This window comes from Cryptomeria japonica, chromosome 5 (genome assembly GCF_030272615.1).
Source record: "Cryptomeria japonica chromosome 5, Sugi_1.0, whole genome shotgun sequence".
Lineage (NCBI taxonomy): Eukaryota > Viridiplantae > Streptophyta > Pinopsida > Cupressales > Cupressaceae > Cryptomeria > Cryptomeria japonica.
This window is the reverse complement of record NC_081409.1, coordinates 813,398,971-813,413,971: the sequence shown is the minus strand read 5'-3', so window position 1 is coordinate 813,413,971 and position 15,001 is coordinate 813,398,971.

Here is a 15,001-nt window from a genome sequence, read left to right as displayed (position 1 = left end):
TTTCATTTGAATAACAATGAAAAGACATGCTTGATTGCACATATTGATAAAAGTTGGCTATGGCATAAGAGACTTTGTCATGTAAATTTTGATTGCATGGTAAAACTCAGTACTACTAAGGCAGTTAGAGACTTACCTAAGATTGTCAAACCTCACAATTTGGTATGTAAGGAAAGTCAATTTGGAAAACAAGTTAGAGCATCTTTTAAAAGTATTCTAGAAAAATCCAATAATGCTCGACTTAATTCACACCGATTTATGTGGTCCAGCTAGAACTTAAAGCTTACAAGGTGATAGATATTTCATGCTAATCATTGATGACTATTCTAGAATGTGTTGGGTTACTTTTCTCAAAGAAAAATTAGAAGCACTTGGGAAGTTCAAACTATTCAAGGCAATGGTAGAAAATGAAACAGGTTAGAAAATCATATGTCTGAGATCAGATCAAGGAGGTGAATTCACATCTAAGGAATTTAATGCATTCTATGAAGTGAATGGAATCAGAAGACAGTTATCAGTACCCCAGACACCACAGCAGAATGGAGTTGTAGAAAGGAAAAATAGAACTATCTTGGATGCAGCTAGAAGTATGTTGTCTGAAGCAAATCTACCACATGTCTATTGGAGAGAGGCAGTGAGTACAGTGGTCTACACATTCAACAAAGTTCACATCAAAGGTGAAACTGGTAAGACCCCTCATGAACTATGGTTTGGTATTACTCCTACTCTTAAATATTTCAGAATATTTGGAAGTAAATGCTATATTAGAAGAGATAAGTATATTGGCAAATTTGATCCTGGAAGCGATGAAGGAATATTTCTTGCTTATTCATCTAAGAGCAAGGCATATAGATGTTTTAACAAGAGATTACAGAAAATTTTTGAGAGTACAAATGTGAAGATTGATGAACAATTTAGAGGAACTTCAAGGTATATAGACTCTGAACCGGCAACAAAGATACTGACAAATGAACCTACATTAAATCCACCAATATAGAATGAAGATCCAGTTACACCGGTATCATCTTAAAATTCCACTGTAACTGAAGATCAGTAGCAAACGAAGACACCTCGATATGTAAGACTGAATCACTTTGAAAATTAGATAATTGGGAACAAGTATCAAGGAGCTATGACAAGAGGAAGTCTAGCAAATGAAGAGGTATGTCTTATTTCTCAAATTGAACCATCATCAATTAATGAGGCATGTGAAGATAAGCACTAGATTAAAGCTATGGAAGAAGAACTAGAACAAATTGAAAATAATAACACATGGACATTAGTTCCCCAGCCTAAAGACAAAAATTTAATTGGAACAAAATGGGTATTCAGAAACAAACTTAATGAAGATGGTAAGGTAATTAGAAATAAAGCAAGACTAGTGTGTAAGGGATATTCTCAGAAAGAAGGAATTGATTATAATAAAACCTTTGCATTAGTAGCTAGAATTGAGGCAGTCATATTATTTTTGGCTTTTGCAGCACACAAGAACTACAAAGTATATCAAATGGATATTAAAAGTGCATTTCTGAATGGACTAGATCTTGAAGAAGAAGTTTACATTGATCAACCTAATGGATTTTATTTGACAGATAACAAAGATATGGTTTACAGGTTAAGGAAAGCTTTGTATGGGTTGAAGCAAGCTCCCAGAGCTTGGTATGCTAGATTGGATAAATATCTTTTGAAGATTGGATTTTCTAAAGGTAATGCTGACAGCAACTTATATTATAAAGTGACTAATGATGACATCTTGGTTATAGAAGTTTTTGTTGATGATATAATCTTTGGAGGAGAAGATGGATTATGTAAAGACTTTTCTATTGAAATGCAGCAAGAATTTGAAATGTCTATGATTGGAGAGATAAAATTCTTTTTAGGATTGCAGATTTCACAAACTGATAAAGGTATATTCTTGAGTCAATCTAAGTACTTTAAGGAGTTACTAAAGAAATTTGGAATGGAAAAATCTAAACCGGTAAGCACACCTATGACTACAAATGAAAAATTATCACTAAGGGATGAATCTACACCTGTTAATCTAACTAGGTATAAATCCATTATAGGAGGTTTATTGTATTTGACATAAACAAGACCTGATATTATGAATGCAGTATGTATTGTTTCAAGATTTCAGAGTAATCGTAGAGAAAATCATGAATCAACAGTAAAAAGGATTTTCTGGTACTTACAAGGCACTACAAATCTTGGTTTATGGTATCCTAGAGATGAAAACTATGAATTATGTGCATACACAGATGCAAATTTGGTAGGAGATGTGGATGACAGAAAAAGCACCACTGGCAAAGCATATTTTCTTGGAAGCAGATTAATTTCTTGGTTTAGTAAGAAACAAAGTTGCACATCTTTATCAATAGCAGAATCAGAATATGTTGCAGCAGCAACTAACTGTACACAAGTACTATGGCTTAAACAAATGTTGAAGGAAAAAAAGGTAAAATGCAAGGAACCTATAACTATCTATTGTGATAATACAGTAGCAATTGATATATCGAAGAATCCGGTACTACATTCTAAAACTAAAAATGTTTCTATCAAACTAAATTTTCTCAAAGAGAATGTTGAAGCAAAAGAGGTAAAACTAGTTTATGTGAATACTAAAGAGCAGATTGCAGATATTTTTACTAAGCCTTTTCCTAAGGAGACTTTTGAATATCTCAAAGATCAACTTGGGGTCATACCCTCACGGGTAGAGACTTAGACAGTTGATGTTTGTCATCAACCAGCAGAATTAATAGAGAAATCTTTTATTCCGGCTTTGATGAGGAGAGCTACTTCTCAGGGGGAGTAGTTGGTATACTGAATTGGTTGGTATTTTGTATTGGAACTTGGCTTTGCATTTCTTTGGCATTTGATGTCAAAGGGGGAGAGATTGATATGGAAAAACACATGTTACTCTCAGGGGGAGAGATTGTTATTTTAAGAGAGATTGATTTCTGGCTATGATCTCTTTTTGGGAGATTGTTGGTTTTTGGTATTTGGCATTTCTGTTTTGGCACTTTGATGGTTTTTCCATCTTGTGTTGCCATCAATGCCAAAGGGGGAGATTGTTGGTATTTTGGCTATGTTGATATGGTTTTGTCATTGATGTCAACACCTATTAACACATATCAACTCTGGCACTTTGGAGAATCAGCAATGTTCACCAGCAAGCAAGTGACTTATGCACAGTCACTGGTATCTGGTACACCAGCACTTGGAATAACATGGAAAACACTTGGTTATGTCGAAGACATCATTTGGACACTTTGTCTTGAAGATTTGTTCATTGAAATATTCATGTTTGCATATTTGTTGTTACTAGCAGATAGGTCCAGAATAAGCACCGACGGGCTTATCTATTCCAGATCAGCATGACACACTTTGGCAATGATTTATTATTGTTGTAAATGCATTAAGCCGACATGTTGTATGAGTTATTGCATCGGTCTTTGATTTATTTGTAAAATTTTTTATTGTAATATCTTTTAGAGCCGACCTACTAAAATTGGTCTTAGGTTATGGTATAAATGTAAGATCTTATTTGTAAGATCGATATGCGAATATGAGAAGGATTATAATTTGGTATATGCAAGAATAAGAAGAGCTTTACACATAAACATCATTTGAAGGTGAAGAAAGGTTTTATGAAGGCATATCAAAATTGAACCGGTACTGAATCCAACATGTGAAGATGCTATTTTGAGCAGTACATCATTATTGGATTTAACCATCCAATTATAGTCAGTGTGACTCCTATTTATGTTTGAGCAATGAGCTCTAAGCGCTTGGCCTTTCTACATGTGCAGACCCCATTTGTATACACATACTATCTGCAGTAGTATCATCTGATTGTGTTAAGGTTTCCCACTATGGTTTTTCCCCTTACAGGGTTTCCACATACAAATTTTGGTGTTATGCGTTGTGGATATTATTGTCTTTCTATTTCATGCATTAATCTTTATCGATATTGCAATTAACTAATAAACTATCTATTGGAACAAAGTTTGGTTTACCTGTATTAAGAATTAAAGTTGGTTAAGTTGTTTTTTGTTTGAATTTATTTGACAACTGATTCACCCCGCCCCAACTCAGTTGTCTCCGGGACCCAACAGTTTTGGCCGCTTCAACTATAGTCCTATTATTTCTTTCTGCTATGTCATTTTGTTGTGGTGTCCTAGGGGCAGAAAATTGCCTCTTGATGCCATTCTCTTCACAGTACTTGTTGAATTCATCAGAAGTGAATTCTCCTCCTTGATTAGTTCTTAGGCACTTTATCCTTTGGCCACTTTCCTTCTCTACCAATGCTCTGAAGGCTTTGAACTTTCCAAATGCTTCAGACTTGTCTTTCAAGAATGTGACCACACAAATCAGTCATCAGTAAGAATCATAAAATACCTATCTCCCTAAATACTTCTAGTTTTCATAGGACCACACAAATCAGTTTGCACAAGGTCAACTAAATTCTCTGCGGAAAAGGACTTACCTTTAAAAGTTGAGGAAGAGATCTTCCCAAGTTGACATTCTCTGCACAAAGAATTCTCTGGTTTGTTCAGCAGAGGCAATCCTCTTACTACCTTGATCTTACTGGCTTTAACAATATTGTCAAAGTTCATATGACAGAGTCTCCTATGCCATATCCAACTGTCATCAAACTTAGTCATCAGACACTGACTGATCTTGGCATTCAACCGAAATAAGTTACCTCTAGTCTTCTTACCGGTGGCAATAAGTTCACCACTCTTTCCAATTATACTGTAGACTCCACCTTTGAACTCCAGAGTGAGTCCTTTGTTATTTAGCTGAGCAACACTCAAAATTTTATGCTTAATACCTTCTACCCAGTAGACATCATCTGCATTGCCCTTTCCATTCAGTGAGATGGGCCATTTACCTTTCACCAAGCATGGTGCATTGTTGTCGAACCAGACAACACCTCCATCATATTCTTCCAGAGACAGAAACTTTCTTCAGTCACCAGTCATGTGGTGAGAACACCCACTATCAATAATCCACTCATTGGAATTTTCAATGTGAGAGAAAAGGGCTTTCTTGTCAAACACTTCTTCCTTTACAAATACAAACACTATGTCTTCATTTTCTTCATCCTTCGATTCTTCATCAGTAACACTTTCATCCATAGCAACAAGACAATTTCTTCTACTTCCTCCTTTATACTTTCTAAACCTCTTTGCTTTATCCTTATTATCACTGTTAGGACAATTAACAGCTATATGTCCTATCTTATTACAGGAAAAACATTTTAAAGGAAGCTTACCTCTATATTTACCAGTTCCTTTCGGAAGTCTTTTAGCAAGAAGAGCTTCAAACTCCATCAGAATCTCTTCATCATCCATATCTCTGCATTGTCTAGATTCATAACTAGTACTAGCTTCTTTTCCTTTTCTGGATGGTGCAGCAGATGCTCTAAAGGTTGACTTAGTCTTTTGTACACTATCATCATAGCTATTCAACTCATATGCAATCAACTTTGCAATGATAGAGTCTAATGATACTTTGGTTTTATCAATAGACCTTAGTTCCTGGTTAGCAGCAACTTTGATTGCATAGACCGGTAACAATGATCTCAAGACTTTACTAACAATGGTGGCATCCTCAATCATTCCACCAACACTTTTGATATCTCCAACCACAGTCTTAATCCTTATGCCATATTGTTGAATGGTCTCTCCTTCAACCATCCTCATGTCTTCAAATTTTCCTCTAAGGCTCTCTTCCTTAGCTTGCTTTACATTCTCATCACCACCATAAATGGTTTCCAGTGCATCCCATACATCCTTAGGAGTGTCCTTGTCTTGTATATCAATGAACTCAATATCTGACAAGGTGCTGATAAGGGCTTCCATGACTTGCCCATTTTCATGAATTTCTCTCTTTTGATCATTGATCAGAGTGCTCGTGGGAATCACATAGGAACTATCAACATATCTCCAGTGTTGAGCACCCATACTCTTGATGTAATTTTCATTTTGTCCTTCCATATTTTGAAGTTATCTCTATTGAAATTAGGACCTTCCCTCTTCATCATTACAGCAGGATCTTTTACCTTAATCGGTTAAGCTTATATCACCGAGGACCTGGAGTTTCTCTGATACCAATTGATGAATAATGATGAACAACAAAATACCCTAAATGGTACTGAGAGGGGGGGTGTATCAGTATAGTCAAAAAATTTCTCAATAACTTATCAAGCTAAAACAACACTAATCGGTTGTCTTCATCACTAAACTTAACCATGGCAATACCGGTTAAACACAGTAGGACTTCAGACAACATAAACCAATAAGTCTAAACACTTCAAATACATTCAATACTTGATAACAACTTCACCCATAAACATATGCATGTGGTATATCAGCAATACCATAACCTATTAGCTCTGCATGCATAATCACTCAAACAAAGAATACTTAATTATCACATGAAAAATGTACAACTCATGACACACATATTTTTCACATGGAAACCCAAATGGGAAAAGCCACGGTGGGGATGAATACCCGCAAGCTTGCTTTGAACTCTTTTGAAGGTCGCTCTGTTAGGAGCCTAGTTCGGTTAAAGACTTTACAATAAGGTTATGTTAGGAACTGATCCTATTAAAGATCATCTGGTTAAGGGATGGCTATATACCCTGTTAAAGGTTGAAACCTTGTTAAATGTTACCTCGCTAGAGGATTTGAAGAACTCAATGATCTTGAGTCACCCAGTTAAAGGATTTACAATAAGCCTCTTAAAGCTACCCGGTAAAGGGATTTTCCAACTGTTGAAATGGTTAGAAGACAACAAGTAAAAACTTTGATCTAATAACAACACTACATGCCAAGGTAGATCCTTTTCATTTCCTCTACTCTGCAATCACACTGCAGTTTTCCTCTTACTAGTTTGGCAAGTATCTCATCACTTGGATACACACACACAAAATTTTAAAACATGAACAATAAAAAACATCATCAACCTTATAGACAACAATTAGGTCAGTAGCATAAACACTAAACCCTACACATTTAGGTTTACAATACAAGTGGTCCAATCCTGACCATCCAAACACTTTGCATAGAGCAATACAATCTCAAACAAATCACAAGACAATCTACATCGTCCATTCTTCATTGCACATGGGAATCAATAACCCATCACACTCTCTTCTCATACCACTAAGAAGAATATCATTCCCGAGGTACACATTTAATGCAATCGATCTTCACATGCAAGATCTTCAAGGAAATCCTTCATGTGTACAAAACTGACATGGCACCTTGATCTCATCCTCATCTCTTAGCTAACTCATCACAGGATGTCTTTGGTTGCATCGCACAAGCTAGATTGCCAAACCGGAAACCCTAGAGCTGATACTACCCACCGGTAGTCACGCTTAGTGAAACCCCAACACTGGTTCACTGCATCTCTTCATATCAGTTCACCAACTTCTTCCAATCTACATACTGGTTCACTTGCACTTATTGACATCAATGCCAACATACATTATCATCATATCATCATGTCGCTTCATCATATGCCAACAATCTCAAACCACACATCCATAATACCAATAGGGATATACAACACACCATTTATCTTTTTTATTCTACCATCAAAAAACCCGATTCTAACTTTACCTCGACCAACAATGTCTAAATGTGAATCATCACCAAAGTACACCTTACCTGCATTAAATTCTTCATATTCAGAAAACCAATCTCTACTGGCAGTCATATGAAAATATGCACCTGAGTCAATTAACCAGGCATCATTAACTCCATGAGTCACCAAAGCTGCAATAAATGTGTCACCATCTTCCTTCTCAGACTTAGAATCAAAATCAATCTTCTTATTTTTTGTCTTCTTTTCTTCTTTGCAGTCCTTATGGATGTGACTTGGTTTACCACAATTCTAGTAAATGACTTTGGACTTTCCAAGATATTTATATCTCCCTCTTTATTTGGACTTATCGCGCTTCTCATTCTTCTTCCCTTTCTCCTTAGGTCTTCCACAAATAGTTAGGGCTTCCTTCGAACTATGGGATACCTTCCTTCACATCTCTTCACCAAGTAGGGCACCCACCATATCTTCAGACTTCAAAATAACAAAAGTACTACCGATGGTCATAACAAGAGAATCTCATGAATAAGGCAAACGACAAAGGAAGATCTGGCATTTCTTCTCTTCATTCATCTTAACGCCAACAAATACTAATTGAGCCACCAACATATTGAATGCTTCCAAGTGGTCTGCAAATTGTCCACCCTCTTCCATCTTCAAGGAATAAAATTTCTTCCTCAAGAAAATCTGATTTAATAAAGATATACTAACTCTCTTTAATGCATATTTATTTTGTTTTTTGTAGGCATTGTTAGGGGATCATATGTCCTAGATTGATAATGTTACACTCTTGGCAATCAAATTTGGCCTAGAAATCTATGTGGTATCATATTTTGCACACCTCATTTTATGTATTCTTTTGATTGAATATGCAAGACATTTAATTTTAGATTTGTTAAATTATGTTTAATATTATCTACTAATATCTCTTGTGTTAATTTTGTTTGTTTAAGGGTACCCCACATGTATCTAGGACACCTCCTCGACAAAAGAAATCCTTGAGGATGCCTAAACGTCAAAAGGTAATTCAACACATTTTTAATTGACACAATTGTTTGAAAAGGTTGAATTTGGCTTAACTGGAACTTGTAGATTGATTAGTGTTTTTTGTCTATTTCATATACAACGACAATTAGGATTTGTGGAATTTTTTAATGCACCTGATACGCCAGAGGATCAAGAGAGGGAAGAGGTATCTATCTCTACTTTATTTTCTTGATTTGATGATTATATGCATGTGTACATGTTAATTTTAGATAAATTATAATCTTATCATTTTTCATACATGAAATAGCCATAGTTTCCTCATCAATAGCAAGCCCTCGTAAGTCTAGTGCAAAAACATCTTAGGCTTAGGTACACTTTTGTTCTATATTTTGTATATTTTTAGTGTTTTTGATCTATATATATTATTAACTTGTATTAATTATATTTAACCTACAATACTTATCATTATATTAATTATATTTAATGCTATCATTTTTCATATAGGAAATAGCCACATCTACTCCATCAATGGTGAGCCCTCTTGAGTCTAATGGAGAAGCATCTCAGACTCCGATACACTTTTGTTCTAACTTCTATATATTCTAATTTTTAGTTTTTTTGATCTATATATGTTAGTACCTTGTATTAATTATATTTAATCTATAATAGGATCCTTTGCGGTTTGGTCATAGCTGGGATCCTTTGAAGTTCCATTTTCCTTTGGGATCTGCATTGTTCCTCCTTGCAGCACCGATCTTCACCCTTGTCTGCATGTCTTCACTGGTTGTGGTTAGATCTACCTTCTTTCAAGGAGCATTTCTAATTGTGAAGGTCTATCCCTTGTTCTCTCCATTTTAGGAGACAAACAAAATGTCATTGTGGGGAACATTCTTGCTGGTGGAGCATTCACCAACACCACTTCCTAAACCTTCAGTGTCCTTAGCATGTTTTTTCTTTTTCAACATTTTTTCCAAGGCATCAATGCTGCCATCAAACCATATTCTTACCTTAAGATTATCCTAACATTTGTCAAGGTCATTCTAGAGAATCTCCATTTCTCCAAGAAGCTTCTGATATTTTTATCTTTTACTTCTAGCTTAGATGCTATATCTTTACACCGACACACATTGGTGTCATCTTGTTGAGTCTTCAAATCTGAGATACACTTCTTAGATTCTTCAAGGCATCTGATCAACTGGTTTTGCTCCACAATATCAACACTCTTGAATAACCTGTATTCATTTCTCACTATACAGTGTTCTTCAAGTGCCTTTACAAGTTTTCCTTCAAGATCAACTTCTTCTTCCTCTTCTTCTTCACCTTCACTATTGTTGCCAAACACATCTTGTCGTTAGGAGTGCTCTGCATGATCATTCTTAGATGTTTTCCTCTCATCTTCTAATTCTTGAGCCATGAAGAGGTGGGTTCCTTATTCATCATTGCTATAGCTACTAGCAGATCTGCCTTCATCATTTGCAGATACATAAGATGCATTTCTCATCTTTCCTTCACAAGCCAATTCTGTAGTTGTAGGCTCATTTCCATAGAGCTTCTTCAATCTGTCCCATAAGATTTTTGTTGATTTGCATTTGTCCACCTATGAGGAGATATCATCTGATAACCCATAGAGTATAGCCTTAATTTCTTCTTCATTGCACTAGTTTCTTCATTCTGCATCTGAATCAGTGGGAGGACTAACTTTACTAGGGTAGCCATTTGCAATAGACATCCACACATCAAACCCTAGGGAGGACAAGTAGACTTCCATTCTACAACTCCAAATGGAATAGTTTGAACCATAAAAAACCGGAGCAGGGATTGACACTAAACAGACCATTGTGTCCTTAAGCTAGAATCTACCCAAGTAGGAGAAAGCTAGACTAACTGGGAACCTAGGCTCTGATACCAATTGTTAGACATAATGTGCCACTGAGAGAGGGGTGAATCAATGGTACTCAACCTATTTCCCTTAAACTCCTAAGTATATGCACTAGTTAATAGACTAAAGCCAAGAGAGCCTATCGGTATGCTAAGGAGAGATTGCTCAATGCATTCACACACAAGGGGACATCACATAACACCAACATTTATGAGGAAAACCCAAGATGGGAAAAACCATGGTGAGAAATATTGCTGGAGTCTCCTACTCCAATCTAGCCTCACAATGAATCTCTGATTACAATGTTTAGGGCACCAACCCAAGGAGCACCAACCCAAGGAGCTACAACCCTTGCACTGAGCTCCAACTCAATGATTACAAAATCATGTTTTTTATACCAAAGTTATCTTCTTGTTACAAAAGAACTTTGTAACTCTCAAGAATGACTCTTCACCGGTTATCCTCTCTACAGATCTTTGTTGGTTCTCTATTCACCTTTTCTCTACAGCAATCTTATCTCCTGTTGTAACCCACTCTCTGTTAAACTTTTCTCTTTGTTGCACCCTTGCTAGTTCAACCTCTCCTCCTTCTCTATCGGTTCTCTCTTTGTCGGGTCTCTCTGCTACACTGCTTCTCTCCACTGATACTACACCTTGTCAGTTCTATGCTTGCCTTCTCTGCAATCTTCAGCAACTCTTCTCTACTGGTATGGTCACTGTCGATTCTCTCCTCTGTCAAACTCAATGGATGACTATCGGTAGTCTCACTGATGTTGGTTGAACTCTTCAACCCTATTCTTCCTCACACTCAATCTCTTTGTCTTCTTCTTCTTGATGAGCACTTGACTGATTTCACTCCTTCAGCAACTATACTCTCTCATCCAGCGGCATCCTACATCGATTTTGGCTTGCATATTTATAAAATAGTTTTCCCACCAAAAACCAGTTCAAACATTGGGCTGTTAGGGGTTCCTCATTGACCTCAAGGCAAACCAAATCCAATCAAATTGCCTAGATTTCTGAACTGTAACTCATAAATCAATCGCACCATTGTTGTGACTTCCTGATCATGCCTTCTATTTTTAGCAATCTTCTTTTAACCTATCGGTGGATATCTTGGTCAATCACCAAGAATGGCTTCGCGGTTCCCTTCACCTACCTCGATCTGCTCAAATAGTCTATGCTGGATCTCTATTGTTCGTTTGACCTTCAGCCATAAACCTCTAATACACATCCTGTGAATCACGCAGTCTACATAAATGTTGACCTGGCACCATCTACCTCGTCGCTTGAAACTTCACCGAATCAACATGTCTCCCTGTGCATGCATGCCACTTCACCTCCACATGGCCCCTGTGTTGGCATCCACCTCTGCCAAGTTATTTGTGTTAGCATGGATGGGATCACCAACCAACTCCATTACCAGGCTCTTCTACCGGCTTACTAACCCTATCGGTTAAACCCTTAACCAGTCTGCCTTCAATCTTGTACTCTTCTTCTCTTTCGGTGGAACACTCAATTGGTCAACACTCTTGCTAACCTACCTTATGCACATCTTCATCAAATGGGAATCTTCTGCATCTACACCTTGTCCATATTACCGGTGGACATACTTACCATTAAACCCCTTGATGACACCATGTCATCAACCTTCAACTATTTCCATCTGAGGCATTTGCATATCGGTTGCACTCTCTATTTGTAGATTCTTAGCCTTTCCTTCTTAATCATTAGACTAGACATCATCTCAACTGGTTTGTCAAGGTGAAAAACCCATCACTCTACATCTATTCTGATGGCATAACATGCCAACTCTTTCTGATCTGGTGCACATCTTTGATTTCATGCACCCGAGGCATCTTTGTGATTCACTGGTAGGTCTGGTGTGAGCCTTCAAACACCTGCCTTTAACACTTATATCTTATCTCACTGAACTATTATGCACACTATGCGTAATAGGAGATAAGTTCTACTTATGGTGGTAGTGGATCCTTGTCATCTGCATCCTACAATGCACTCATGTGGCTTCCCTGTTTGTGCAACATATCTTCAAAAAAGCACATGTGATCTAATTGGGCACACTCACTTTCAATCATTTCTTCACATGGTGACTGCATCTCCATCCAGTGGGAGTCATGTTGTTCTGCATCCACACAATGTATCGGTGACTTGTACATCCTTCTCCTCCAGTTTTGATGTGATTCTTGATAACATTTCACCTCTTCATCATGATCAACATCCAACATCTTGCTCACCCTACTTGTATACTAGACATAAGCTTGCCATTTTACAACCACTCACTTGGTTGATTTATCTTCTCCATGTCAATACATGCTCACCGGTTAACAACCATACATTGTCAACACATCACTTACCAGTTGACATACTCTCCTTACTGGTGATAGACTATGTCGGTAACCTGTCAATTTCTTCAACACAAGTCAAACACTAACTTGTGTACTGGTGACTCCAGTGGTCATTGTACTGAATGACATTCTCTCTGATATGCAATAATGATAATATTGCATATACATCTCTTATATCGGTAGTCATCTTATACCAGTTGTCATCAATGACAACATAATGCCAACAATCTCCCCCTTTGGAATTGATTTCAACAAATGTAGTATCCGGCATACTACATAATCTATTTTCCCCTTTGTGTGATCCAACTCTCCCCCTATGTATAATCCATGGATTCCCACACATGTAGTATGCGGTATACTATAGGATCTTTCTCCCCCTTTGACAACAATGGCAAAGGGCACTGTCAAGGTCTCTCAGCTCCTTATATTTATTGGGCAATGACAGAAATATTTCTCCCCTTTTTCTTTACCAGATTATTCTCCTCCTTCAACCATCATTCATTACATCTTCTCAAGTCACAGCACTTGAGATGGAGGTCTCAACCATCAACTGACACCAATTGAGCATGCAAATCTGATACTAATTTTTAAAGAACTCAATTGCAAAAGGATGTGTCAGTGAATACTACTTACTTGTTGGTCGCACTACATCTTCCCCCATTTGATCCCAAATTTCTTTAGAATCAAGTGTGATTGTACTATGAATACAACCAACCAAATGAAAAGTAGATACCCTTAATCATGAAATTCTCTTGGGTATTCCTACAGCAATTTTTATCAGCTATAGTTGAGGTAGCTAGTACACTCATAAGTTCAAGCAAGTTGGCTCAGTATGTGAACCCTTGAACTCCCTTTGAGTCATACATCTTAGGTCCTCGATGTCGGTCAGGTCCAATACTATGGCTCCAATCATCTCTATATACTGGTTGGGCTTGTGCAAATATGATCATCCTAAGCTCATCCTGCCATCAAATCGTATTCTTACCTTGAGCTCATCCTGACATTTATCAAGGTCATTTCAGAGAATCTCCATTTCTCCAAGTAGCTTCTGATGCTAGATCTTTACGCTGACACCCCTTGGTGTCATCTTGTTGAGACTTCAAATCTGAGATACACTTCTCAGATTCTTCAAGGCATCTGATCAACCGGTTCTACTCCACAATAGCAACATTCTTGAATAACTTGTATTCATTTCTCACTCTACTGAGTTCTTCAAGTGCATTTACAAGTTATCCTTCAAGATCAACTTATGCTTCCTCTTCTTCTTCACCTTCACCATTGCTGCCAAACACATCTTGCTGGTAGGAGTGATTTGCATTATTATTCTCAGATGTGTACCTCCCATCTTCTGATTCTTGAGCCATGAAGAGGTGGGTTCCTTCTTCATCATTGTTGTGGCTGCTAGCAGATCTACCTTCAACATTTGCAAATACATGAGATGCATTTCTCATCTTTTCTTCACAAGCGGTTCTGCAGTTGTAGGCTCATTTCTATAGAGCTTCTTCAATTTGTCCCATAAGATTTTTGTCAATCTACATCTATCCACCTATGAGGAGATATCATCTAATAACCCACGGAGTATAGCCTTCATTGCTGCTTCATTGCACTGGTTTCTTCTTTCTGCATCTGAATCATTGGGAGGACTAACTTTACTAGGGAAGCCCTTTACAACAGACATCCACACATCAAACCCTAGGGAGGACAAGTCGACTTCCATTTTACAACTCCAAATGGAATAGTTTGAACCATCAAAAACCAGAATATGATTGAGACTAAACAGACCATTGTGTCCTTAAGCCAAAATCTACCCAAGCTAGAGAAAGCTTGACTATCCGGGAACCTAGGATCTGATACCAATTGTTAGACACAATGTGCCACTAAGAGGGGGGTGAATTAGTGGTACTCAACCTATTTCTCTTAAACTCCTAAGTATATGCACCGGTTAACATACTAAAGAAAAGAGAGCCTACCATTATGATAAGGAGAGATTACTCAATGCATTCACACATAAGGGGACATCACATAACACCAGCATATATGAGGAAAACCCAAGATTGGAAAAACCTTAGTGAGAAATGTTGTTGGAGTCTACTACTCCAATCCAGCCTCACAATGAATCTCCGATTATAATGTTTAGGGCACCAACCCAA